The sequence below is a fragment of the Balaenoptera borealis genome (assembly GCF_965194805.1).
Source record: "Balaenoptera borealis genome assembly, chromosome: 5".
NCBI lineage: Eukaryota > Metazoa > Chordata > Mammalia > Artiodactyla > Balaenopteridae > Balaenoptera > Balaenoptera borealis.
The window spans coordinates 20,883,506-20,909,750 of NC_138862.1; the positions used below are offsets into that span (position 1 = coordinate 20,883,506).

The 26,245-nt window shown below is 34.7% G+C and overlaps 1 pseudogene across 1 annotated transcript; it reads left to right on the forward strand.

The window, feature by feature from the left end:
* On the forward strand, positions 1 to 26,033 carry LOC309628676 (elongation factor 1-alpha 1 pseudogene; annotated as a pseudogene). The gene has a single exon. The product of its transcript is annotated as an elongation factor 1-alpha 1 pseudogene (transcript).
* The last annotated feature ends 212 nt before the right edge of the window (positions 26,034 to 26,245 follow it).

Below are 26,245 nucleotides of genomic sequence, written 5' to 3' on the forward strand. Positions count from 1 at the left end.
TATATTGCACATAATCTACTCTATTTTGTAGCCAGAAATTCTATATTTATAACAGATAGAATTCTATATGATTTTGCCTCTTGGTTTTGTAAAACATGGGGGAGTTTCCAGGAGACAATTTCTATTCAAAACTGACATTTTGCTCAATTTCTCTAAGTTTAACTCACTGTATAATTTTATCTGTGGAGTTATGTTCATTAGGACTTCAGTTAGAAATAATATTCTAATTTAACTATACAGTAGTTCTTTATTTGAGCAAAAGGAAAACAACACAAGAAATTCATGGTTTGAAATTTTACATGTAATAACCTTTCATTACATGTAAATCACATTTCTTTCAATCTAACATCTAAATATTTTTAACATTTAATATTTGTCTTTCTCTTAAGTTAGACAAAGACAAATATATGATATCGCTTATATGTGGAATCTAGAAAAATGATACAAATGAACTTATTTACAAAACAGAAATAGAGTCACAGATGTAGAAAACAACTGATGGTTACCAGGGCGGGGGGAGAGGGATAAAGTGGGAGATTGGGTTTGACATATACACACCACTATATATAAAATAGATTACTAATAAGGGCCTACTTTATAACACAGGGAACTCTACTCAGTACTCTGTAATGACCTATATGGGAGAAGAATCTAAAAAAGAGTGGATATATGTATATGTATAACTGATTCACTTTGCTGTACACCTGAAACTAACACAACATTGTAAATCAACTATCCTCCAATAAATTTTTTTTTAAAAATCAGAAAACATTTAATATTAATCATTTAAGTGATATTTAAATATTTTTTCTCAAAACATTTTCCATGAGTATTTTCTGAATTATATATTTACTTATCCAAAGTATAAATTTAAGCTATATTAATATATAAGTAAATTTACTCTCAATTCATTCATTCTTTTCCATAATCAACACTAATACTACTTTGAAATAACTGAGCTATTCCTCTAACTGAGACAGAGTTGTTAAGGATTTAAACTAATAATAAGGGGTGATAGCAGGTTTGGGGTAGGACTTATTTTAGTAATAGTATTAAATGAAATAAAAAATCTAAATCTTTGATACTGACAACAACCTAAGAAGTATTTATTGTCAATATTATTTATTTACAGATGGGAAAAGTGAGGCTAAGTATTCACAGAGGGCAAAGTATATCGAGGAACTGAAGCAATGTCTCCTAGGTTAAATAGCAAGATAATGGAGACACTAAGATTCTAATCAGGCAGGAAGTCTGTTCCCAGAGCTAGTGCCATCAACAATTTTGCAATTCTCACCCTCTAGTCAGTTTGGGTGGAGAGACCGGAGTGAACTTTAAAGTCCCTTTGTATGTGTGTGCTGATTTCAAAATGTATTCAACAGCTAGAGAGAAGTGGTTTGATAGATCCTTTTTCCATACTGAGTTATATATGAACCAAAAAGTTAAAGAACACTCTTCCTTATGTTTTTTAAAAAAAATGAAACTTAAGAAATTTATATTTTAGAATATCAAAAGGTATTAGTAGTAACAGAAGAGAACAAATAGATAATCCATTCCCTCAAAACCAGTAATTTTGGGACTTCCCTGGTGGTGCAGTGGTTAAGACTCCGCACTCCCAAAGTAGGGGGCTGGGGTTCGATCCCTGGTCAGAGAACTAGATCCCACATGCATGCCGCAAATAAGAGTTCGCATGCCACAACTAAGGATCCCGCGTGCTGCAACTAAGGAGCCAGCGAGCTGCAACTAAGGACCGGTCTGCTGCAACTAAGATCCAGTGCAACCAAATTAAAAAAACAAAACAAAACCAAAAAAACAGTACTTTTATAGTCTGGCTTCCAAAGAGTATGTTTTTGAATGTCTGCATAAGAATCTAGATCAGACATTCTATGAGTTAGTGGAACTTTAGAGTGTCAGTGAATCACCTGAAAAAAGTATGAAAAATAGTGTGAGTTGTGTTAGCATATGTGTGATGTAATAGATGCCACTTTTAACAAAAGCAGTTCAGTTGATTAAAAAACCAAAAAGGAACTATATACTATAAAGGAAAATATGTGGCATAGGTGCTCAGCCCTTTGCAGTAGCTTGATTCACAGGTAAAGATTACACTCTCTAAGACAGAGCAGAGACATCAGGGAGTATACAAATCTAAAGTTTTACATAAATCTTGCATACATATGCATTATCCAGAGTAGAAGTTCATACCTTTCATTAGAATTTCTCAAGCATCCATATAGCAACAAATTTGAAATAACTTCTTCCTTGTAGGTAATCAGTCTTCTTTCTGTTGTGTTTAAGATCTTGTTGTCTAATTATTTTGAGATTTGGGGGACATAATTTTCAGTTTTTTTCTTGCCTGGAAATCATGCTTCTGGACTCTAAAGATCCATGTCTTTTATTACCAGTTCAGAAAAAATTTTCAGTCATTACCTTTTGTGAAACTACTTCATTCTCAATCCTCTTCTTCTGGAAGTATCTTAGAGTCAAACATAGAATGCCATGATTTCACCTAACTTTCCATATTTTTATTTATCTGTTCTGATTTTAGGATAATTTATTCCACTATATCATCTAGTGCATGTCTTTTTCTTGTCTGTATTATTTTTTTTAACATGTCATGTTTTTCATTTCAATGATTGCAGTTTCAGTTATCATTTGATTAGAATGACAGGATAAACTCCAACACAAAAATTAACTTGATAGATGATTCTGTTTCTTAGAAATTTGTCAATTAGTTGCATAACACTTTCACTTGCACATTCTTTCCCGGGTCCTATATGTTTAAATTTTCAAGTCTCAGCTGAAGCCTAACTGTTGTTCTGATGATTGATATTACAGAAAACTAATTTTCAAAATACAGTCAATTGCAAACAATTCATAAATGAGCAACTTCATCTAAGTATAAAAAGTGAGACATTTTGACATATTTTGTACATTATCACAAATATAACAAGTTTTCTGGGTTAGGGCAACACGACATTTTCTTCACTTTTTCATCTTAGATTTTATGAATGTGTATTTCACTGTGATTTCAGGGAAGAGAAAAAAATAATCTTACCAAACAGCTACTCCTCTTTTTAGTTCTTCTAATGGAAATGACAATTTAATGTTTTCTACATATAAATTTCCTTTTATGGGATATACAAATTTTGTTTCAAAAAAGGACATTTATTTTTCATTTGAATTGGAAATGTTTGATCAGCTAAAATTCATACTTAGTTTATTCTCTTTATGGACACAAATTATCACAAATATTATGTGATTTGGTTTTCCAAAAGCTTAGTTTATGCTTAAAATGGTTATTCTTTAATTCTGAAATTAAGGAAGAAAAGCATCAATTTGAAAATAACAACATACTATAAATGAAACATGTTGTAAAATAAAATTATTCTAATACCTTCTATCCTTAATATTCAAAGGATGCAATGATAAAATACAATTTGGAAATAGCTACCTAGTTGGATCTACGCAGTGGCCTCACAGGATGTAATTACAATGTATAAATATTAGTATGTAGATGGTAATTTGAATATTATTGAGTTTAGTTTGTAAACACTGTAATTAAGGTCATGTACAGACTCCATTATTAATTATGTTTCTAAAATCTTACTCAAGTTCTAATCTCAGCAAAAGCATTTATTTATTTCAATTGAAGTTTGCACCAAACAAATCCATTTTCATATAGCAGAAGTCATTTTCAGTCTTATGAAAAAACATCATTTTGTCAATTTTAGTTCCATTGACATTTCTGCTTCTGTTATTTACATTATTTTAGGGTGCAGTTTTGTAGTGGCAAAATATAGTAACCTGAAATGTTAGCAAGTTAATTTTAAATGGAAGTGTGAATAAGAATGCAGTAGATAAAATTAAGATATTCTATGTATATTCTTCCTTATACACAAAAATGCTACATATCATCAATAAGTACAACCAGTACCAGAATAAATTAATGTTCCTCCAGTTTCATAAACTAAATAGTTTAGAAAACTTTTGAAAGCACATATTTCATAGGATAACAGCAATAATAAAAACTGTTCATACAGTATATAACTTACGAATAGGCATTTGCAAAGACACAGAGGTCTGAGTTGCTAAAATAACTCTAGAAACTGACACAAATGTAGGCCTGACTTGAAGGATCCAGAACATCACCTTAAAGAAAACTGCAGTATCGCGTTGAAAGTACATGTAAGTTAGAAGTTATTTAAAATTAACTTACATACATGTTCAAACAACCAATTTTGGTTGTGACACAAATATGCATTCACACACAAATATGTGTGGCACACACAAAAATATTTACATTTTTTGTAATCCAAAAATTGGGTAGATTCAGTTTATGTGAAAATTCTGTGATCGTATAATAGAAATTACATGGAATTTAAAACCACAGTTTTTCCTCACCCTCTTCTTTGAGGTACATTCTAACCTACCAGATTACCAGATTTCATCCAAATCAAGCAGTAGCTGTTAGATTTGTGACAAAGATGTAACTAAACCACTTTATTAAAATGAAATCATTGGAAGCATCTGTGCCTGAGAGGAATATGTGATATTTTAAAGTGTTCCTAGTGGATTCTTATATTGCTGACCTGGATCACTTCCCACCCACCAAAAAAAGTAATGGCTTCATTTAACAAACCTCAAAACTCAGAGGCAAGCATTAAACAACAAAAATTTATTACATATCTCTAGCCTCTGAATCAGGAATTCAGGCAGGGCTTGAATTGAGGATTCTTCTCTTCCACATGGCACCAGCAGAGGTCGCTCTTTAATTCACGTGTTCACGTGGCACATGGGCTGTTCTGGGTGATGAAGTGTGCACCATGGTTGAAGGCTGGCAGTTGGCAGTCTCAGGGTAATTGGAATCCACAAATTTCCAGAGACCCAGTCCCAAGCAGCAAGGTCACTTTTGGTCCAGCCTTGCACTTCCTGAAAGGTCTGTTCCACTACTTTCCTTTGAACAAACCATTCACTAAAAACCTTCCCAGATTCAAGAGGAGAAAAATGTTATTCCACCTCTCACTTGGAGGAGTAGCCTAGCATTTACAACACCTGTAATCCACCATGCAGTTGAAAGTGAAAGATTTGAAAAACAATTTTTTTTTCATTTTAATGTTTGTTCTTCATATTAACTAGAGCAAAACAATCTGTTTAAATTTCTCCCCAGTTCAGTCCTTATGATTACCATACTAGGTGTAAAATATAAAAATTGTTGCTGCACTTAGAATCAATTATAACAAAGTAGCTATCTTTTTTGTGTGTCAACACCTTAAATTTAATAGGGTAAGGATACAAGCAAGGTAATAAAACAAATTGTTAAATCACAAGTAAAATATGTTCTCTCTATAAATATTATTCTAATTTCTATTATAAGCCTTTGTTATTATAATTTTCTTTTTATATTAAAAACATTACATCTTAACTCATTCCATACATGCAGGTTCTACCATTATAATGGATTTCTAAATACTTATTTCATCCCTCAGGAAAAATTATATTTTGGGCTCTCACCTCTGAACAGAAATGAATGTAGATGCAGACAACTCAATGGAGAAAAATACAAATAAGACAATTTGATGTCTCATATCATGATTTGTTGTCTTGTAACTGTTTAATTTATCTCATATAATAATGAAGTATAATAAATAGGTAATATAAAATGACTACCTTGTTACAAATGATATTCTAATTTTAATTAAATGTGCTATACAATCTCTGCTTATTTTGTTAAACCCAGTACAGAGTGCCTGTTACCTCCTGTGTTATATACATTGAAATTAGGAAGCATAATATCTTTGAAATGTTGAAAATAAATGGACAGGTCTCTGCTTAAACCGAAAAAGAAAAGTTTTTTGAACATTAAATGGGAGGGCCTAATCTATATTTCTTATGGTTGATGATATTAGTGAGTTTGGCTTCAAATTATGAATGGTTGGAGGCTTTTCTTCACTTTCACAGTAAATGTTAAAAATTATGGATTGGGTTCAAAGGTAAACAGTTTACTCTTGCAGATTTTGTAAGATTATGGGCAATCATTTCATTTCCCTAATCTCTATACTTTTTTGTTGATAAAATTTTAAGCCAGTTGTAGAGCAAACAAATAAAAACAAGAAACATAGTTTCACAATAAAAGAAATCAACGTATTTGTAATGTTAAATATTATATAGTCAACAATCGTTAGCTTTCCATGGCCTGCTTAGATGAAAATTACCAAAAATTTTATTACTAAAATAAAGGTGTCACTGATTAAAGTACCCATCAGAACACCTAATGGCCCAGGCTTCAAATACAAGGAATAAGAATATTAGAAAGGTTCAGTTTTTTATCATTGTCATTATGTGCAATTTTCAACTAGAATTTCCACAAATCCTCATATTAAAAGCAGATAAAAAAGTGTTATTTCTCAACCATTAAGATATAATTACACTAATTTGCAAAACAATAACTAAATCAGAGGAGCAGACTAAATTTTAAATAAAAATTCTTTTTTTTTAACATCTTTATTGGAGTATAATTGTTTTACAATGTTGTGTTAGTTTCTGCTGTATAACAAAGTAAATCATCTATAGGTATACATATATCCCCATATCCCCTCCTTCTTACGTCTCTCTCCACCTTCCATATTGCACCCCTCTATGTGGACACAAAGTACCGAGCTGATCTCCCTGTGCTATGCGGCTGCTTCCCACTAGTATCTATTTTACATTTGGTAGTGTATATATGTCCATGCCAATCTCTCACTTTGTCCCAGCTTACTCTTCCCCCTCCCCTTGTCCTCAAATCCATTCTCTATGTCTGTGATTTTATTCCTGTTCTGCCCCTAGGTTCTTCAGAATGATTTTTTTTTTTTTTTTAGATTCCATATATATGTGTTAGCATACGGTATTTTTTTTTCCCTTTCTGACTTACTTCACTCTGTATGACAGTCTCTAGGTACCTCCACCTCACTACAAATAACTCAATTCCATTTCTTTCTATGGCTGAGTAATATTCCATTGTATATATGGGCCACATCTTCTTTATCAATTCACCTATCAATGGACAATTAGGTTGCTTCCATGTCCTGGCTATAGTAAATAGTGCTGCAATGAACATTGTGGTACATGACTCTTTTTGAATTATGGTTTTCCCAGAGTATATGCCCAGTAGTGGGATTGCTGGGTCATATGGTAGTTCTATTTTAGTTTTTTGAGGAACCACCATACTGTTCTCCATAGTGGCTGTATCAGTTTACATTCCCATCAACAGTGCAAGAGCGTTCCCTTTTCTCCACAACCTCTCGAGCATTTATTGTTTGCAGATTTTTGTTTATTGTTTTTTTTATTTTTTTAATTTTTTAAAATTTTTATTTCTTATTTATTTATTTATTTAGTTAATTAGTTAATTTTTGGCTGCATTGGGTATCTGTTGCTGCCCATGGGCTTTCTCTAGTTGCAGCGAGTGGGGGCCACTGTTCGGTGTGGTGTACGGGCTTCTCATTGTGGTGGCTTCACTTGTTGTGGAGCATGGGCTCTAGGCATGTGAGCTTCAGTAGTTGTGGCATGCGGGCTCAGTAGTTGTGGCTCGTGAGCTCTAGAGCACAGGCTCCATAGTTGTGGTGCATGGGCTTAGTTGTTACATGGCGTGTGGAATCTTCCTGGACCAGGGCTCGAATCTGTGTCCTCTGCATTGGCAGGCAGGTTCTTAACCACTGCGCCACCAGGGAAGTCCCATTTACAGATTTTAAATGATGGCCATTCAGACCAGTGAGAGATGATACCTCATTGTAGTTTTGATTTGCATTTCTCTCATGATTAGTGATGTTGAGCATCCTTTCACATGTTTGTTGGCAATCTGTATATCTTCTCTGGAGAAATGTCTATTTAGGTCTTCAGCCCGTTTTTGGATTGGGTTGTTTGTTTTTATGATATTGAGCTGCATGTTCTGTTTGTATAATTTGGAGATTAATCCTTTGTCAGTTGCTTCATTTGCAAATATTTTCTCCCATTCTGAGGGCTGACTTTTCATCTTGTTTATGGTTTCCCTAGTTGTCCAAAGATTTAAGTTTCATTAGGTCCCATTTGTTAATTTTTGTTTTATTTCCATTTGTCTAGGAGGTGGGTCAAAAAGGATCTTGATGTGATTTATGTCATAGAGTGTTCTGCCTATGTTTTCCTCTAAGAGTTTTATAGTGTCTGGCCTTACATTTAAGTCTTTAATCCATTTTGAGTTTATTTTTGTGTATGGTGTTAGGGAGTGTTCTAATTTCATTCTTTTACATGTAGCTGTCCAGTTTTCCCAGCACCACTTATTGAAGAGGCCGTCTTTTCTCCATTGTAAATTCTTGCCTCCTTTATCAAAAATAAGGTGACCATATGTGTGTGGGTGTATCTCTGGGCTTTCTATCCTGTTCCATTGATCTATGTTTCTGTTTTTGTGCCAGTACCATATTGTCTTGATTAATGTAACTTTGTAGTATAGTCTGAAGCCAGGGAGCCTAATTCCTCCAGCTCTGTTTTTCTTTCTCAAGGTTGCTTTGGCTATTCAAGGTCTTTTGTGTTTCCATATAAATTGTGAAATTTTTGTTCTATTTCTTTGAAAAATGCAAGTGGTAGTTTAATAGGCATTGTATTGAATCTGTAGATTGCTTTGGATTGGATAGTCATTTTCACAAGGTTGATTCTTCCAATCCAAGAACATGGTATATCTCTCCATCTGTTTGTATCATCATTAATTTCTTTCATCAGTGTCTTATAGTTTCCTGCATACAGGTCTTTTGTCTCCTTGGGTAGGTTGATTCCTAGATATTTTACTCTTTTTGTTGCAATGGTAAATGAGAGTGTTTCCTTAATTTCTCTTCAGATTTGTCATCATTAGTGTGTAGGAATGCAAGAGATTTCTGTGCATTAATTTTGTATCATGCTACTTCACCAAATTCATTGATTAGCTCTAGTAGCTTTCTGGTAGCATCTTTAGGATTCTCTACGTATATTATCATGTCATCTGCAAATAGTGACAGTTTTACTTCTTCTTTTCCAATTTGTATTCCTTTAATTTCTTTTTCTTCTCTGATTACTGTTCCTAAAACTTCTAAAACTATGTTGAATAATAGTGGTGAGAGTGGGCAATCTTGTCTTGTTCCTGATCTCAGTGGAAATGGCTTCACTTTTTCACCATTGAGAATGAGATTGGCTGTGGGTTTGTCATATATGGTCTTTATTATGTTGAGGTAAGTTCCCTCTATGCCTACATTCTGGAGGGTTTTTATCATAAATGGGTGTTGAATTTTGTAAAAAGCTTTTTCTGCATCTATTGAAGGTTTTTATCTTTCAATTTCATAGTATGGTATATCACATTTTTTGATTTGCATATATTGAAGAATGCTTGCATTCCTGGAATAAACCCCACTTGATCATGGTGTATGATCCTTTAAATGTGCTGTTGGATTCTGTTTGCTAGTATTTTGTGGAGGATTTTTGCATCTATGTTCATCAGTAAACATAGTTTTCTTTTTTTGTGACATCTTTGTGTTGTTTTGGTATCAGGGTGATGGCAGCTTCTAGAATGGGTTTGGGAGTATTCCTCCCTCTGCTATACTTTGGAAGAGTTTGAGAAGGGTAGGTGTTAGCTCTTCTCTAAATGTTTGATAGAATTCGCCTGTGAAGCCATCTGGTCCTGGGCTTTTGTTTGTTGGAAGATTATTAATCACAGTTTCAATTCCAGTGCTTATGATTGGTCAGTTTATATTTTCTATTTCTTCCTGGTTCAGTCTCAGAAGGTTGTGCTTTACTAAGAATTTGTCCATTTCTTCCAGGTTGTCCATTTTATTGGCACATAGTTGCTTGTAGTAATATCTTATGATCTTTTGCATTTGTGCAGTGTCAGTTGTTACTTCTCCTTTTTCATTTCTAATTCTGTTGATTTGCGTCTTTTCCCTTTTTCTCTTTATGTGTCTGGCAAATAGTTTATCAATTTTGTTTATCTTCTCAAAGAACCACCTTTTAGTTTTATTGATCTTTGCTATTGCTTTCTTCATTTCTTTTTCATTTAATTCTGATCTGATTTTTATAATTTCTGCTAACTTTGGGTCTTTTTCTTCTTCTTTCTCTAATTGCTGTAGGTGTAAGGTTAGGTTGTTTATTTGAGATTTTTCTGGTTTCTTAAGGTAGGATTGTATTGCTATAAACTTCTCTGTTAGAACTGCTTTTGCTGCATCTCATAGGTTTTGGGTTCTCATGTTTTCATTGTCATTTGCTTCTAGGTATTTTTTGATTTCCACTTTGATTTCTTCAGTGATCTCTTGCTTATTTAATAGTGTATTGTTTAGCCTCCATGTATTTGTATTTTTTACAGTTTTTTTCCTGTAATTGATATGCAGTCTCATAGTGTTGTGGTCGGAAAAGATACTTGATACAATTTCAATTTTCTTAAACTCACCAAGCCTTGATTTGTGACCCATGATATGATCTATCCTGGAAAATTTTCCATGAACACTTGAGAAGAAAGTGTATTCTGTTGTTTTGGGATGGAATATCCTATAAATATCAATTAAGTCCATCTTGTTTAATGTATCATTTAAAGCTTGTGTTTACTTTTTTATTTTCATTTTAGATGATTGTCCATTAGTGAAAGTGGGGTTTCATAGTCCCCCACTATTATTATATTACTGTCGATTTCCCCTTTTATGGCTGTTAGCATTTGCCTTATGTATTTAGGTGCTATGTTGGGTGCATAAATATTTATAATTGTTTAATCTTCTTCTTGTATTGACCCCTTGTTCATTATGTATTGTCTTTCTTTGTCTCTTGTAATAGTTTTTATTTTAAAGTGTATTTTGTCTGATATGAGAATTGCTACTCCAGCTTTCTTTTGATTTCCATTTTCGTGGAATATCTTTTTCCATCACCTCACATCCAGAATGTATGTGTCCCTAGGTCTGAAGTGGGTCTCTTGTAGCCAGCTTATATAAGGGTCTTCTTTTTGTATCCATTCAGCCAGTCTATGTCTTTTGGTTGGAGCATTTAATCCATTTACATTTAAGGTAATTATCGATATGTATGTTCTTATTACCATTTTCTTAATTGTTTTGGGTTTCTTTTTGTAGGTCTTTTCCTTCTCTTGTGTTTCCTGCCTAAAGAAGTTCCTTTAGCATTTGTTGTAAAGCTGGTTTGGTGATGCTGAATTCTCTCAGCTTTTGCTTGTCTGTAAAGTTTTTACTTTCTCCATCAAATCTGAATGAGATTCTTGTTGGGAGAGTAATATTGGTTGTAGGTTTTTCCTTTTCATCATTTTAAATGTGTCTTGCCACTCCCTTCTGGCTTGCAGAGTTTCTGCTGAAAAATCAGCTTTTAACCTTATGGGGATTCCCTTGTATGTTATTTGTTGGTTTTCCCTTCCTGCTTTCAATATGTTTTCTTTGTATTTAATTTTTTGTTAGTTGGATTAATATGTGTCTTGGTCAGTTTCTCCTTGGATATATCCTGTATGGGACTCTGTGCTTCCTGGACTTGATTGACTATTTCCTTTCCCATATTAAGGAAGTTTTCAAGTATAAACTCTTCAAATATTTTCTCAGTCCCTTTCTTTTTCTCTTCTTCTTCTGGGACCCCTATATTTCGAATGTTGGTGTGTTTAATGTTGTCCCAGAGGTCTCTGAGACTGTCTTCAATTCTTTTTATTCTTTTTTCTTTTATTCTGCTCTGCAGTAGTTATTTCCACTATTTTATCTTCCAGATCACTTATCCGTTGTTCTGCCTCAGTTATTCTGCTATTGATTCCTTCTAGAGAATTTTTAATTTCATTTATTGTTTTGTTCATCATTGTTTGCTCTTTAGTTCTTCTACATCCTTGTTAAACGTTTCTTGTATTTTCTCCATTCTATTTCCAAGATTTTGGATCATCTTTACTATCATTACTCTGAATTATTTTTCAATTACACTACCTATTTCCTCTTCATTTGTTTGGTCTGGTGGGATTTTACTTTGCTCCTTCATCTGATGTGTATTTCTCTGTCTTCTCATTTTGTTTAACTTACTGTGTTTAAGGTCTCCTTTTTGCAGGCTGCTGGTTCATAGTTCTCATTGTTTTCGGTGTGTGCCCCGAGTGGATAAGGTTGGTTCAGTTGGTTGTGTAGGATTCCTGGTGGAGGTACTGGTGCCTGTCTTCTGTTGGCTGAGGCTGGATCTGTTCTTTTTGGTGGACAGGACCACATCCAGTGGTGTGTTTTGGGGTGTCTGTGAACTTATGATTTTAGGCAGCCTCTCTGCTAATGGGTGGGTTTGTGTTCCTATCTTGCTAGTTGTTTGGCATGAGACTTGCTAGTCATTGAATCAAGCTGGGTCCTAGCATTGAGACGGAAATCTCTGGGAGAGCTCTCGCTGATTGATATTACATAGGGCCAGGAGTTCTCTGGTGGTCCAATGTCCTTAACTTGGCTCTCCCACCTCAGAGGCTAAGGCCTGTCAGCCGGCTGGAACACCATGACCCTGTCAGCCACACTGCTCAGAAAAAAAGGGAGAAAAAAAAAGAAATAAAAAAATATATATTATATAATAAAATAATGTTATTAAAAATTTGTAAAGTTAAAATAGTAGTCCTAAAAAAAAAAAGGAAGAGAGCAACCAAACCAATGAACCATCAATGATAACAAGTGCTAGAAACTATACTATGATATACATAAAAATCAGACTCTAGTCAGTCACGTACAGCAAACCCCAAGCCTACAGTTGCTCCCAAAGTCCACCGCCTCAATTTGGGGAAGACTTGTTGTCTATTCAGGTGTTCCACAGTTGCAGGGTACATCAAGTTGATTGTGGAGATTTAATCTGCTGCTCTTGAGGCCACATGGAAAAATTTCCCTTTCTCTTCTTTGATCGCACAGCTCCTGGGGTTCAGCTTTGCATTAGGCTCCTCCTCTGCATGAGGTTGCGCTGTGGCATCTGTCCTTTGCCCAGACTGGAGGGGATTAAAGGAGCAGCTGATTCAGCTCTGGCTCACTCAGCCCAGGGGGAGGGAGGGGTATGGAATTCGGGGCTGGCCTGTGGTGGCTGAGGCCAAGGTGACTTTGCAACAGCCTGAGGCACGCCATGTGTTCTCCAGGGGAAGTTGTCCCTGGATCACGGGACCCTGGCTGTGGTGGGCTGCCCAGGCTCCCAGGAGGGGAGGTATGGATAGTGACCTGTGTTAGCACACAGGATTCTTTGTGTGTGCAGCAACAGCCTTAGCATTTCATGCCCATCTCTAGTGTCTGCACTGATACCCATGGCTCACACCCATCTCTGAAGCTCGTTTATGTGGTGCTCTGAATCCCCTCTCCCTGTGCATCCCAAAACAATGGTCTCTTGCCTCTTAGGCAGTTCCAGACATTTTCCTGGACTCCTTCCTGGCTAGCTGTGGCGCACTAGCCCCCCTCAGGCTGTGTTCACGCACCCAACCCCAGTTCTCTCCATGGGGTCTGACCTCCGAAGCCTGAACCTCAGTTCCCAGCCCCCACCCGCCCTGGCGGTTGAGAAGACAAGCCTCTCAGGCTGGTAAGTGCTGGCCAGCAGCAATCCTCTGTGCAGGAATCTCTCCACTTTGCCCTCTGCACCCCGTTGCTGAGCTTTCCTCTGTGGCTCCAAAGATTACCCCCGCCAACCCCCCTTCTCCACCAGTGAAGGGGCTTCCTAGTGTGTGGAAACCTTTCCTCCTTCATAGCTCCCTCCCAGAGGTGCAGGTCTCACCCCTATTCTTTGGTCTCTGTGTTTTCTTTTTTCTTTTGCCCTACTCAGATACGTGGGTAGTTTCTTGCCTTTTGGGGAGTCTGAGGTCTTCTGCCAGCATTCAGTAGGTGTTCTGTAAGAGTTGTTACACATGTAGATGTATTTCTGATGTATTTGTGGGGAGGAAGTTCATCTCCATGTTTTACTCCTCCGCCACCTTGAAACTCTCTCTTAAAAATGCTTTAAAACTATGATTATGGTTCCATATTCTGAAAGCATATTCAGTCCAGTATCCCAAAATAATTCCAAGTGGTAAGCATTACCCTGATAAATTTAAATTGTGCTAATATTTTTTATTCTTTCTAAAAAGAAAATAAAACTACACTTTTACATCCAATGAAATTGTGTTTAATAATTTTAGTCCTTTTGTATTAATACATAAACCTATTTTTAACTAGCATTTCATTATAACTCATCAAAGTTTTTTTTTTGGTTTGATATTAATCCACATAAAATTATTTAAATAACAATGACATTATTTACTTCAAAAAAAAAGAAACACATACAAAAGAGAGAAAAGGGGTTGAGATGAATATTTGATCAAATGTAAAACAAACTACCAGGAAAAATCTATTTAAATGAAAACCAAACTTACCAGGAAAAATCTATTTAAGAAAAATAGATTTATTCTTAAATTAATAGTTAGAAAAAGTGGGTTAAGTACTAAATTAGTTAGTATTGAACTACAATCATGAATAATTAATAGTGAAATTTCAGTCAGAGTTCTGACTAAGGTATATGAAGAAATGTTAAAGGAATCTGGATTAGTTAAAAAAGAAATTTCTAAATTTACCAGTAGCATGTAAGTGGCATTTAAATTAAATTAATCACTTTGGAGAGAGAAAGAAAATTCCATTTAAATAAAGCACTCATGCATAAATTTGAAACAAGGAAGAAATTTCTAGAGTTGGATTTTTTTTTTTTTTAAACCTGTAATCTATCAAATTGAAACCTGGTGGATGTTTGAGAACCAGTTTTCAAATCAAAAAAATAAGAAAGTTCATTTCGACTCAGTGATGATTTACTTAAAATTCTGTTCATATTAGAGCAAAGCTTTTTATTTCTGACCTTTGTAATTTAAGATAATAAAATCTCTGCACATTTAACCCCCAGCCTTAGATAAGCCTTAAATTCTTATCACTGTAAACATCTTTCTTTGTAGAAATAGTTCTAGATTCTTGATGACTGAAAATGAAATTGAATATCAAACTGGAGCTATTCTTCCTTGCTTTGTCACAGGAACTGCTTTAACTGATATACTTCATTCTTTGAAACTGCATTTAACAAATTCTAATCCTTTCTTTTCTGGTAATACCTATAATAATAGAAATGTTATATGAGTCACCAAGCTCTGTTTCAATAATATTAAAAACACAATGATAATTCTGTTAGAGAGATAGAAAACATTGTTTTTTGGATTTTTTTTTTAAGTCAATGTATTAGTAGTAGAAACTGCTGTAATAATTATTTCCATATATATTTGCACACAGCCCCTGGTAAATTTGGAAAAATAAAAAGCTCTGGGATTTGTACACAAGTTTCTCAAAATAGATTTTGCAAAACAAAATCTTTTAACCTGTCTACTGGAGAGATTCTACATAATTTGTTGGTGTGCTTTGGTTTAAGTATTTACACCAGGAAAATGTATCTGTGATTAAAAGCAACTTCTTTCTAAGGAAGTGAAAAATAATTATCTTAATTATATTTTTTGGAACCACATTTTAAATATCCTTCTTGGTTTGTCCAATCATTTCTTATATGGCTAAGGTCAAGAATAGACAAAACTCTCATTTAATTACATACCCGCTGTGATGGTTAATTTTATGTGTCAACTTAACTGGGTCATGGAGTCTTCAGATATATGGTCAAACATTATTCTGGGTGTTTCTGTAAAGGTGTTTTAGGATGAGTAACTTTTACATCAATTTACTGAGTAAAGCAGATCAACCTCCCTAATGTGGGAAGGCCTCATCCAATCAGTTGAATGCCTGAATAGAACAAAAAGGTTAACCATACCCTAAATAAAAGACTTTCTCCTCACTGACTTCAGTTTGGGAACTCTCTTGTTTTCCTGGTGTTAGACTTACACTGAAACATTGGCTTTTCCTGAATGGCCTTTGGGCTGGAAGTACACCATGGCTATCCTGGTTCTCAGGACTTTGGACTCAGATTGGAACTATATCATCAACACTTCCAGTTCTCTCGTATGGCAACTGCAGATCTTGGAACTTGTCAGCCTCTATAATTGTGTGAGCCAATTCCTCATAATGTCTATCATCTCTTTTTCTTTCAGTCTTTCTCTCGGAAAGAGATAGAGATAGAGAGAGATATATCTCCTATTGGTTATGTTTCTTCAATAATTCTAATATACCAACATTATATATTACCTTGATATTTTCTGTAGCTATTACTTTTCACTTTTATGTTACATGAGTAGTGAGGGTAGACTTATAAGCTCTGTCTACTAAATGGACAAATAAAGCAGGAGCCATCTGTTATACATCTTTCTATCTTTAATTACTCACTCAGCATGAAACCCAATTCCTGATTAAATAAAGTCATAAATAGTTCTTACCTAGTATGACTTTAATTCTTTCAAATATGGTTTTAAAATAGTAACACCTAGACTAGCAAAAGCAATCTTGAGAAAAAAGAACAAAGCTAGAGTTATCACACCCCCTGACTTCAGACTATACTACAAAGTTACAGTAACCAAAACAGTATGATACTAGCAAAAAAAAAAAAAAAAAGACACATAGATCAGTGGAACAGAATAGAGAGCCCAGAAATAAGCCCATGCACTTATGGTCAATTAATCTATGACAAAGGAGGCAAGAATATATAACGGAGGAAAGACAGTCTCTTCAATAAATGGTGATTGGAAAACTGGACAGCTACTTGTAAAAGAATGAAATTGGAACATTTTCTTACATCAAATACAAAAGTAAAGTCTAAAAGGATTAAAGACCTGAATACAAGACTGGAAATCATAAATTTCCTGAAATAAAACATAGACCATACTCTCCTTGCCATAAGTTGTAACAATATTTTTTGGATCTGTCACCTCAGGCAAAGGAAACAAAAGCAAAATTAAACAAATTGTACCTAATTAAACTTAAAAGCTTTTGCACAAAAAGAAAAACATCAAAAAACCAAGATGACAACTACTAAGTGGGAAAAAATATTTGCAAATCATTTAATCGATATGGGGTTAATATCCAAAATATATAAACAGTTCGTACAACTCAATAGCAAATAAACAAACAACCTGATGAAAAAATGGGCAGGAGACCTGAACAGACATTTTTCCAAAGAAGACATACCAGTGGCCAACAGTCATGAAAATATGCTCAACATCACTAATCATCAGGGAAATGCAAATCAAAACCACACTGAGATGTCACCTCACACCTGTCAGGATGGCTGTCATCAAAAAAACAACACAAATAACAAATACTGACAAGGATGTGGACAAAAGGAAACCCTGGTACACTGTTGGTGGGAATGTAAATTGGTGCAGCCACTGTGGAAAACAGTATGGAGGTTCTTCAAACAACTAAAAATAGAACTACAGTATGACCCAGCAATTCCACTCCTGGGTATATAACCTGAAGAAAATGAGAACACTAATTCTAAAAGATACGTGCACCACAATGTTCATAGAAACGTTATTTACAATAGTCAAGATATAGAAGCAACCTAAGTGTCCATCAACAGATAAATGGATAAAGAAGATATGGTATATATATACAATGGAATATTACTCAGCTATAAAAAGAATGAAATTTTGCCATTGCAACAACATGGATGCACCTGAAGTGTATTATGCTTAGTGAAATAAGTCGGACAGAGACAAATACTGTATGTTATCACTTATATGTGGAATCTAATAAATAAAACAAAAGAATTAATATAATAAAACAGAAACAGACTCACAGACACAGAGAACAGACTAATTAGTGGTTACCACTGGGGACAGGGATGGAGGAGAGGCAAGCTAGAGATAGGAGATTAAGAGATATAAATAACTGTGTATAAAATAAATAAGATACAAGGATGCATTGTAGAATACTGGGAATATAGCCAATATTTTATAATAATTTAAAGGGAGTATAATCTATAAAAATATTAAATCACTATGTTATACAACTGAAACTAATATAATATTGTAAATCAACCATTCTTTAATAAAAAAGTAACATCTAGAAAGTTAGATACACTTTAGTGTATCTAGTTCTTTAGTGTAAAAACATTTATATGCAGGAATGAATAAAAATTATTCCAGTGTTCTGGTGCATCTTCTATGGGTTGGACATGCCGGAGTTTTGAAATGCACAATACTTTAGAATGCTTGGGTGTTTTGCAAATTTCAGCTACTGACCAGATACAATACGGCTGCATTAATTGAGCATCCCGTGAGGTACCATATGCAAACGTTGCGGCTTGTTCACTGATCTTACAAACACGCCCATTCAGCTATAAGTTTAGGTAACTCCTCAAATGGATCTTTTGTAGAACTCAAAGGTATGAAAACCATCTGTTTATGAGATGGGTACTGCTGTAGCATATTTTTTAATGTATCATTCCCAACTCCTCTGGCTTGTTTTCCTCTCTATTGGAATATTGTTTTGACATAACTCATGACATGAGAGGTATTTCTTGTCTCAAAATAATTTTATGACCTTCCATAATAGAAACAGTTTCATTAGAAGCCTAGTAACAGACCAAAAATTGTCTTTCAGAGGGAATTTGTATGGCAACAGCTTCTGGCAACTTTCTACTCCAAAATCCCAGCAGTTATTGTTGAGTGGCAGACATGAGCTTTTGCAAAAGGCTGTAAACAGTCTAAGTGCAAGTGGCTGACACTTCTTATATCATTTGACCATTGGAGTTGTAACGCCCCAAGGAATAGACCGGTAAGCTATTAGACTGAATTGTTTTAAACTCCAAGAATGTCTTCTGTTGTACAGAACATCATTAAAATTCATCTATTTCCCTAGTACTTCTGTAAAAAGGGACTAGTAAAATTCTCAGATGTGATAGGTGATTTTTCCAGAAACCAGCAACTCAATCAATCTTCATGCTTTATTTTCATTTTTGAGCTGGCAAAGAAAATAACTTATTTTTGGTTGTTTAAGGTACATCTTTAGTGTCTCCGGTCCAGGTAATTTTTAAGAATCTTATCATTTATCTCCTGTCTCTGTAGTTTAGCTGTGTTAATCTACGACCCTCTGGTCATAAGATTAACCAGCATTTAGTTCAGTCCATTTGATCTTCAGATTGAGTTGTCCACACCATATCATTGATATGTTGAATTTTTTGTATTTTTTTTCACTTAGTCAAATCTAAGTCTCTTCAGAGCAGGTTTTGCCAATAATCAGCAGGATCTCTATATATCTGTGTGAATATACAGTAAGTATGTTTTGGGTTCCACTCCACATGTATACAAATTACTTCGGCTTCCTCTTGAAAAAGGAATTGGGAAAAATAACCAAATTGTTCACAGAATATTGATTTCTTTTAGCACATTGCACAGTTTGAACTGTTAAGACCATATTGGATATAGAATACTATTAAGGCAACACTTTATTTAATCCCTTATAGCATATGGTTTAACTCCAGCATTCATCAGCTTTCCTCACATATAACACTGGAATATTAAACAAGACTTTTGGGGTACTAATACAGGTGAAACCGAAATATCCTTAAATAAAGCCAGATTTTCTTGATGATACCCAAACATCCTATACTGTTTTAAATTAGCCACTTGAGTGTGCTTAGATAATTTTAAAGCTTTCCATCAAGCACACCACAATAAAACAAGTGAAGAGCAGATTCTCAGGGCTTTCTTTTTCTTAATGTTTTAGGTGTGGGAAAAATATTCCTCATTCAGACATCACATCCATTCCTATAATACTTTCTGGTAGAGAATGCATTAGTATACAATACCTCCATTTATAAATTTCTACTTTGAGCCATATTTTTATATGTAAGCCTTCCAGAGTTGTATCAACATATCCCCTAACATAAACACATCATCCTTTAACTTTTATTTTATTTTATTTATTTTATTTTTTAAGAATTTAGTGTTTACTAAACATGTTTAATTGCAAACTAAATTACCACATTAAAAGGAAACAATAATTGAATATACTAGGCAAGAGTGTCATAATAGTTACACAATGCTTTCACGTGGTTTTTCTACTTTAATCCTTTTAACAACCTCTATCTCCCCTATCTTCTTTTTTTTAAACTTTTTATTTTATATTGGAGTATAGTTGATTAACAATGCTATGATAGTTGCAGGTGTACAGCAAAATGATTCAGTTATATATATATATATATATATATATATATATATATATACATGTATTTATTCTTTTTCAAATTCATTTCCCATTTAGGTTGTTACAAGATATGGAGCAGAGTTCCCTGTGCTATACAGTAGGTCCTTGTTGGTCATCCTTTAACCTTTAATTAGCAACTTCATTAGCAAACTTGGGTATAAGAGGACATTGTGCACTAGTATCTGATAGTTATCTCCCTTAGGCCATTTAACCCATATCAATAAAAAGATTCTCCAGCCCCTCCTACTCCTAGCCCCTCAAGAGACTTTGACCAGCCCATCTCTCAGAATCATAATTCTCTCTTTTTTTCACACCGTTTTAATCAGCACTTATTCTGAAGAGACCAAACTTTTCATAGTTGTGTCATTATTACATTTTAAAAATTCATTTAAGCTAGGAAAAATTAAGTGAATCTGTTCTCTTCTGTTATTTTTATAGTCCAAGGAGTTGATAGACCAGCCAGACCACCTAGTATTTACTATAATCTATTAAAATGTTTATAACTACTTCATCTATCTCCAACTTTATTTCATTTTAAGTAAACTATACAAACCCTCCCACTGGTTTAATTGTACTAAAGTTATTCAGTGTTTTCGTTTTGTTTTCTCTTTCCAAAATAATTTTAAATATTTCTCATAATTTAATCACATTTGGGATACCTGAGCTAACAGCCTCCCTCAAATTATCCTACCCCTCCTCAACAGGAGGGTCAGCAAGAGCCCAGGCAGTTAGAGTTCCTTTTATCAGAGCATGAATAACAATGAGCCAAAGATCTAAATTTAGGTGATACTTTGTTATCATCACAATGAATCCAAATATACTAGCATGTTTAATATTTTTGCAGCCTAAGAAGAACTCCACTTAGTATCAAAGGGTGGTGTGTCTTCCTGACTCCCCTTTGGATTCATGTCTCTGAGTTTTTAAGAGAATCTCTGGTAGCCATTGATTTTTTTTTTAAACTTCCTTTTATTTTCACTAAAACAGCCCAAGCAATCCAAAATACAGAATTCTTGATCAATTTCACCTTTTAAAAAGCTAACTTAGCTATTTTTAGATCTACCAGTATCATTCATACATTCTCTTCTTATCGGCTTGTGTGACCTCAAACCAGGGATGGCCTAGGAGCCAAATTTGTATCAAAGGACAAGTTCATTTATATTTCCCACATCACCAACTGCAGCTGTTACACACGACTGGATATGGAAAGGACTGATAAAGGACTGCATAAAGGCAAAGCAGAGTACTAAAATGTACCATCAAAATATGTGTGAGATACTAAGTTTGCAGCTAAAGCCAGGCTATATAAACTAAAAACAAACAAAACCAAAAACAAACAAAAAAATAACATCTATACTTTTTTAATAACAATGTAGACAAGCTAGTACAGGGTGACCTCTGTAGGGATAATTTGTCAGATAAGTTGTCCTACTATTTAGTATAATAGTGGATAATAGCAGATAATTTGTCCTACTATTTAGTATACTCTTGGTCAAGTTTAGTACCATGGTTCCAGACTTCTTAGGTAATAAGACTGAACAGCCACAGACAAGGTAAAAGTTAATTCCATGTTTATGTGTCAGATCATGTGTTACATATATCATTATTTGAAGACTGTGGGTGGAATCCAAAAAGATTGTAAAGATTTCCTTTGCAGCTTTTTTACAACAATTTTATCACCAGACAGGTGTTGTGAAATTACCACTAAATCTAAGCTAAAAATGGGAAAGAAAATAATTCATATCAACATCATTATAGTTGGACACGTACATTGGGGCAAGTCGACCACTGCTGGCCATCGGATCTACAGATGTGGTGGATCAACAAAAGAACCATCAATAAGTTTGAGAAGGATGCTGCTGAGATGGGAAATGGCTCCTTCAAGGATACCTCATCTTGGATAAACTGAAGTCTGAGCATGAGTGTTATATCACCATTGATATCTCCCTGTGGGAATTTGAGACCTAAAAGTATTGTTTGAACATCGCTGATGCCCCAGGACACAGAGACTTAATCAAAAACATGATCACAGGCACATCACAGGCTGATTGTACTGTTTTGATTGTTGCTGCTGGTGTTAGTGAATTTGAAACAGGTTTCTCCAGGAACAAGCAGACCTGGAAGCATGCCCTTCTGGCCTACACCTTGGGTGTGAAACAACTAAATGTTGATATTAACAAAATAGATTCTTTCAGCCAGAAATTATACAAGGATATTGTTTAAAAAAAGTCAGCACCTACATTAAAAAAATTGGCTCAACGCTAACATAGTAGCATGTGTGTCAATTTTGGGTTGAAACGATGACAACATGCTGGAGCCAAATGCTAAACTGTCGTGGTTTAAGGGATCGAAATTCACCCATAAAGATGGCAATGCCCATGGAACCATGCTGCTTGAAGCTCTGGATTGCATCCTGCCACCAACTCATCCAACTGATCGGCCCTTTGGCTGTCCTCCAGGACATCTACAAAATTGTTCATGTTGGTATTATCCCTGTGGGACAGGTGGAGACTGGTGTTCTCAAACCAGGCATGGTGGTCACCTTCGCTCCAGTCAATGTTACAACTGGTGTCAAGTTTGTTAAAATGCACCATGAAGTTTTGAGTGAAGCTCTTCCATATGGGCTTCAATGTCAAGAATGTGTCTCTCAAATATATTCGTTCTGGCAATGTGGCTGGTGACAGCAAAGGTGACCCAGCAATGGAAGCAGCTGGCTTCAAGGCTCAGGTGATTATCCTGAACCACCCAGGCCAAATCAATGCTGGCTATGCACCTGTGCAGGATTGTCACACAGCTCACACTACTTGCAAGTTTGCTGAGCTGAGGGAAAAGATTGATTGCTATTTGGAGAGAAACTGGAAGATGGCCCCAAATTTTTGAGACCCGGTGATGCTGCCACCATAGAAATAGTTCCTGGCAAGCCCATGTGTGTTGAGAGCTTCTCTGATAATCCTCTGGATCGTTTTGCTGTTCATGACATGAGATGGGCAGTTGCTGTGGGTGTCATCAAAATAGTGGGAAAGGAGGCTGCTGGAGCTGGCAAGGTCACCGTGTCTGCCCAGAAAGCTCAGGATGAATACTATCTATAATACCTGCCACCCTAATCTAGAAGATTAGGGTGGCAGGTAGAAGACCTGTCTCAGAACCGTCTGTATCAATTGGCGATTTAAGTTGAATAGTAAATGACTGGTTAATGAAATAATAACAATACATTGAAAAACCTTCAGGAGGAAAGAGGAACATTTTGTTGATCGTTTGTGTGTGTATGTGTGTGGGTGTGTGTGGGTGTGTGTGTGGTGGTTTTAAGTTATTAGTCTTTAAAATCAATACTTTTTAATAAAAACATGATCAAAAATCTGTCACAGAATTTTGAGACCCTTTGAAACAAAATTTAGTGAGAAACCTGTGTCTTCTTTCGGCCAACACTGTCACTTGCTATAGTACTATGTAGTTAGGTGAATGATTTAAGAGTTGCCCATAATCCATTTCTGGTGTCCGTCTGCCTAAACTTCAGGATTTGATAATTCTGAGTTAACATTTTTTTTTCTAGGTGGGAATTTCAGGTTTGTTCACCTTTCATGAGGGGAGGTATCAAGTATGCTTTAAGTACACAGTGAAAACCTATGGGATGGGGTCTGTTGGTTACAACACTTCATAGATTAGTACAGACAAGCAATGAGCAACTTTCTTTTTATGTAAGCTACCTTATAAAAAGGCCAAAAACTGTAACGTTAATGGCCATGTGTTGCATATCAAAATTTTTGCAGTTACACCAATATTAAGTTCGTTGGTATAACTTCAAAAAAAAAAGAGATTTCCTTTCCAAATAGTTGTGTGGTTTTGGTATAAGTAAATTTTTGAAATCCCTAAACTATTTCATTAATATACATTTACTTTATTTATATACAAGATACAAATTAATAAATATCATAAAATGGATTTTGGATTTAAAATATCACACCTAAAATATAGAGTGTGAACTACATATTGACAAAACATAAAAATTTTAAAGTTTGCTTTTAATATATTAAACTATCATTGACCTGATTAATAAATATTTATATTTTTGTTTGTTTTATTATTTACACAGTTAAGAAGGTAGTAAACTGTCCATCTTGGAAGTAACGTAACTATCCTACAGAAATTTGGTAAATGATATATACAAGACTTAAAATTCCCTTCATTATTAAATATTCCTTTCTAATTCTTTTTTGGGAAATTTTAAAGAGTTTACAAGTGTTTAAAATAGTATGGATTACATATGTATGTTTTTAAGAAAAGATTTGCTTTCTGAAGACATTTTCAAATAAGCAAATGCATTTTATTTCACATTTAAAATAACATTCCTATCAATTCAGCAATGCCAGGAATTCTTCAACAGAGAAGTTTTATCAATGTAGTATCTTTTTCTTTCCCAAGGTGACAGTTTAGAGAAAGCCATCAAAATATTGTTTTCAGATAGGTCATGAAAGCGTCTTACCTATTAGAAAAATTATTTAGACCAATGCCAATGCACAAACTACTTCTTATTTCTCAATGACAAAAAATATATATATATATTTACAATGAATTTCAAAGTCTAGGTCTTAGAACTGAAAACCTTTTATTTAACTCTCTGATTAGTTTCAGTTTACCTGACACATGGGAAATAATGAAACGGAAGAATAATCTTAGCGGCTTATCTTTGGCCATGGTCAATACAAATATCATTTAATACTTGGAATACACAGAAAAAAGCCCCATGGAATTGTGACTTAGTAGTTGACCATGTAGTTAATAAAATAAGCCACTGAGAATTAACATATTATTTAAGATGTTACTTTAAATCCCTCTTTCCTTTTTTTCTCCTTCCTCCTTTGTTTGTTTATAAAATCTTAAAGAGGATTTCAATTTCACTTAAGTTTTTCAATGATTCTGTAAAGGATTTTTGTTACATTAGAGAGGAGAGTTTAGATTTTTTGAATTACTGTGTAGGTTATCGTATTTACCACAAATTTAAATAAGTATTTTAAATTAGTTTAGAATAAATGTAGCCCTGAGTCCAGTCGCTGAACACTATTTTTAACTACATGAGATTTCCTAAGTCATAGGAGATTTTGTGTGGAAGTCACCAACCTCCCATTTATTTTCCAAGGACACTTACGAACTCCCCTGAGTACTTGTTATTGTTGAGCAGGAGGTGCTGGAGAAATTGTTAATTTACATTGCCTGAATTTTGTGAACTCTGGACATTTTGTCTCAGTGGAGGTCTGAAAACTGAAGCATTATTTCTCACAGCAATGAGTTTGTTTTTTCCAGGCAGGCATTTTGATGAATAGCATGGGCAGCTAAACATCTATACCGTTCTCTCAGGTTCAGTTCTGGTCATACCAGTGAGCTGAGACAAGGACATAAATGACGTGTTGGCAATTTGTACTATGATCTGCGAACGGTGTGAGGGAAAAATAAACCCAATGTTTTTATGTATAGATCAATTGCATTTAGGATCCATTACAGAGAGCAGCCAAAGAATTCCATCTCGGAGACCAGCTCTTATCCAAGAGACATAGAATAAAAGGTCCCACCATTCCTTCACTTTTTGAAACATTGAAAAGTTCCAGGAAGCTTGATTATTTTTAGGAGTGACAAGATGGAAAATATTATATAAATATAAGAATTTAGACCACAGGTAAAATAACATCTGACAAGCAATTTCATCCTTTTGTTTGTTTGTTTGTTTGTTTTTTAACATCTTTTTTGGAGTATAATTGCTTTACAATGGTGTGTTAGTTTCTGCTGTATAACAAAATGAATCAGCTATACATATACATATATCCCCATATCTCCTCCCTCATGTGTCTCCCTCCCACTCTCCCTATCCCACACCTCTAGGTGGTCACAAAGCACCAAGCTGATCTCCCTGTGCTATGCGGCTGCTTCCTACTAGCTATCTATTTTACATTTGGTAGTGTATATATGTCAATGCCCCAGCTTTGTCCCAGCTTACCCTTCCCCCTCCCCATATCCTCAAGTCCATTCTCTAGTAGGTCTGCATCTTTATTCCCGTCTTGCCCCTAGGTTCTTCAGGACCATTTTTTTTTTTTTTATTTTTTAGATCCCATATATATATGTTAGCATACGGTATTTGTTTTTCTCTTTCTGACTTACTTCACTCTGTATGACAG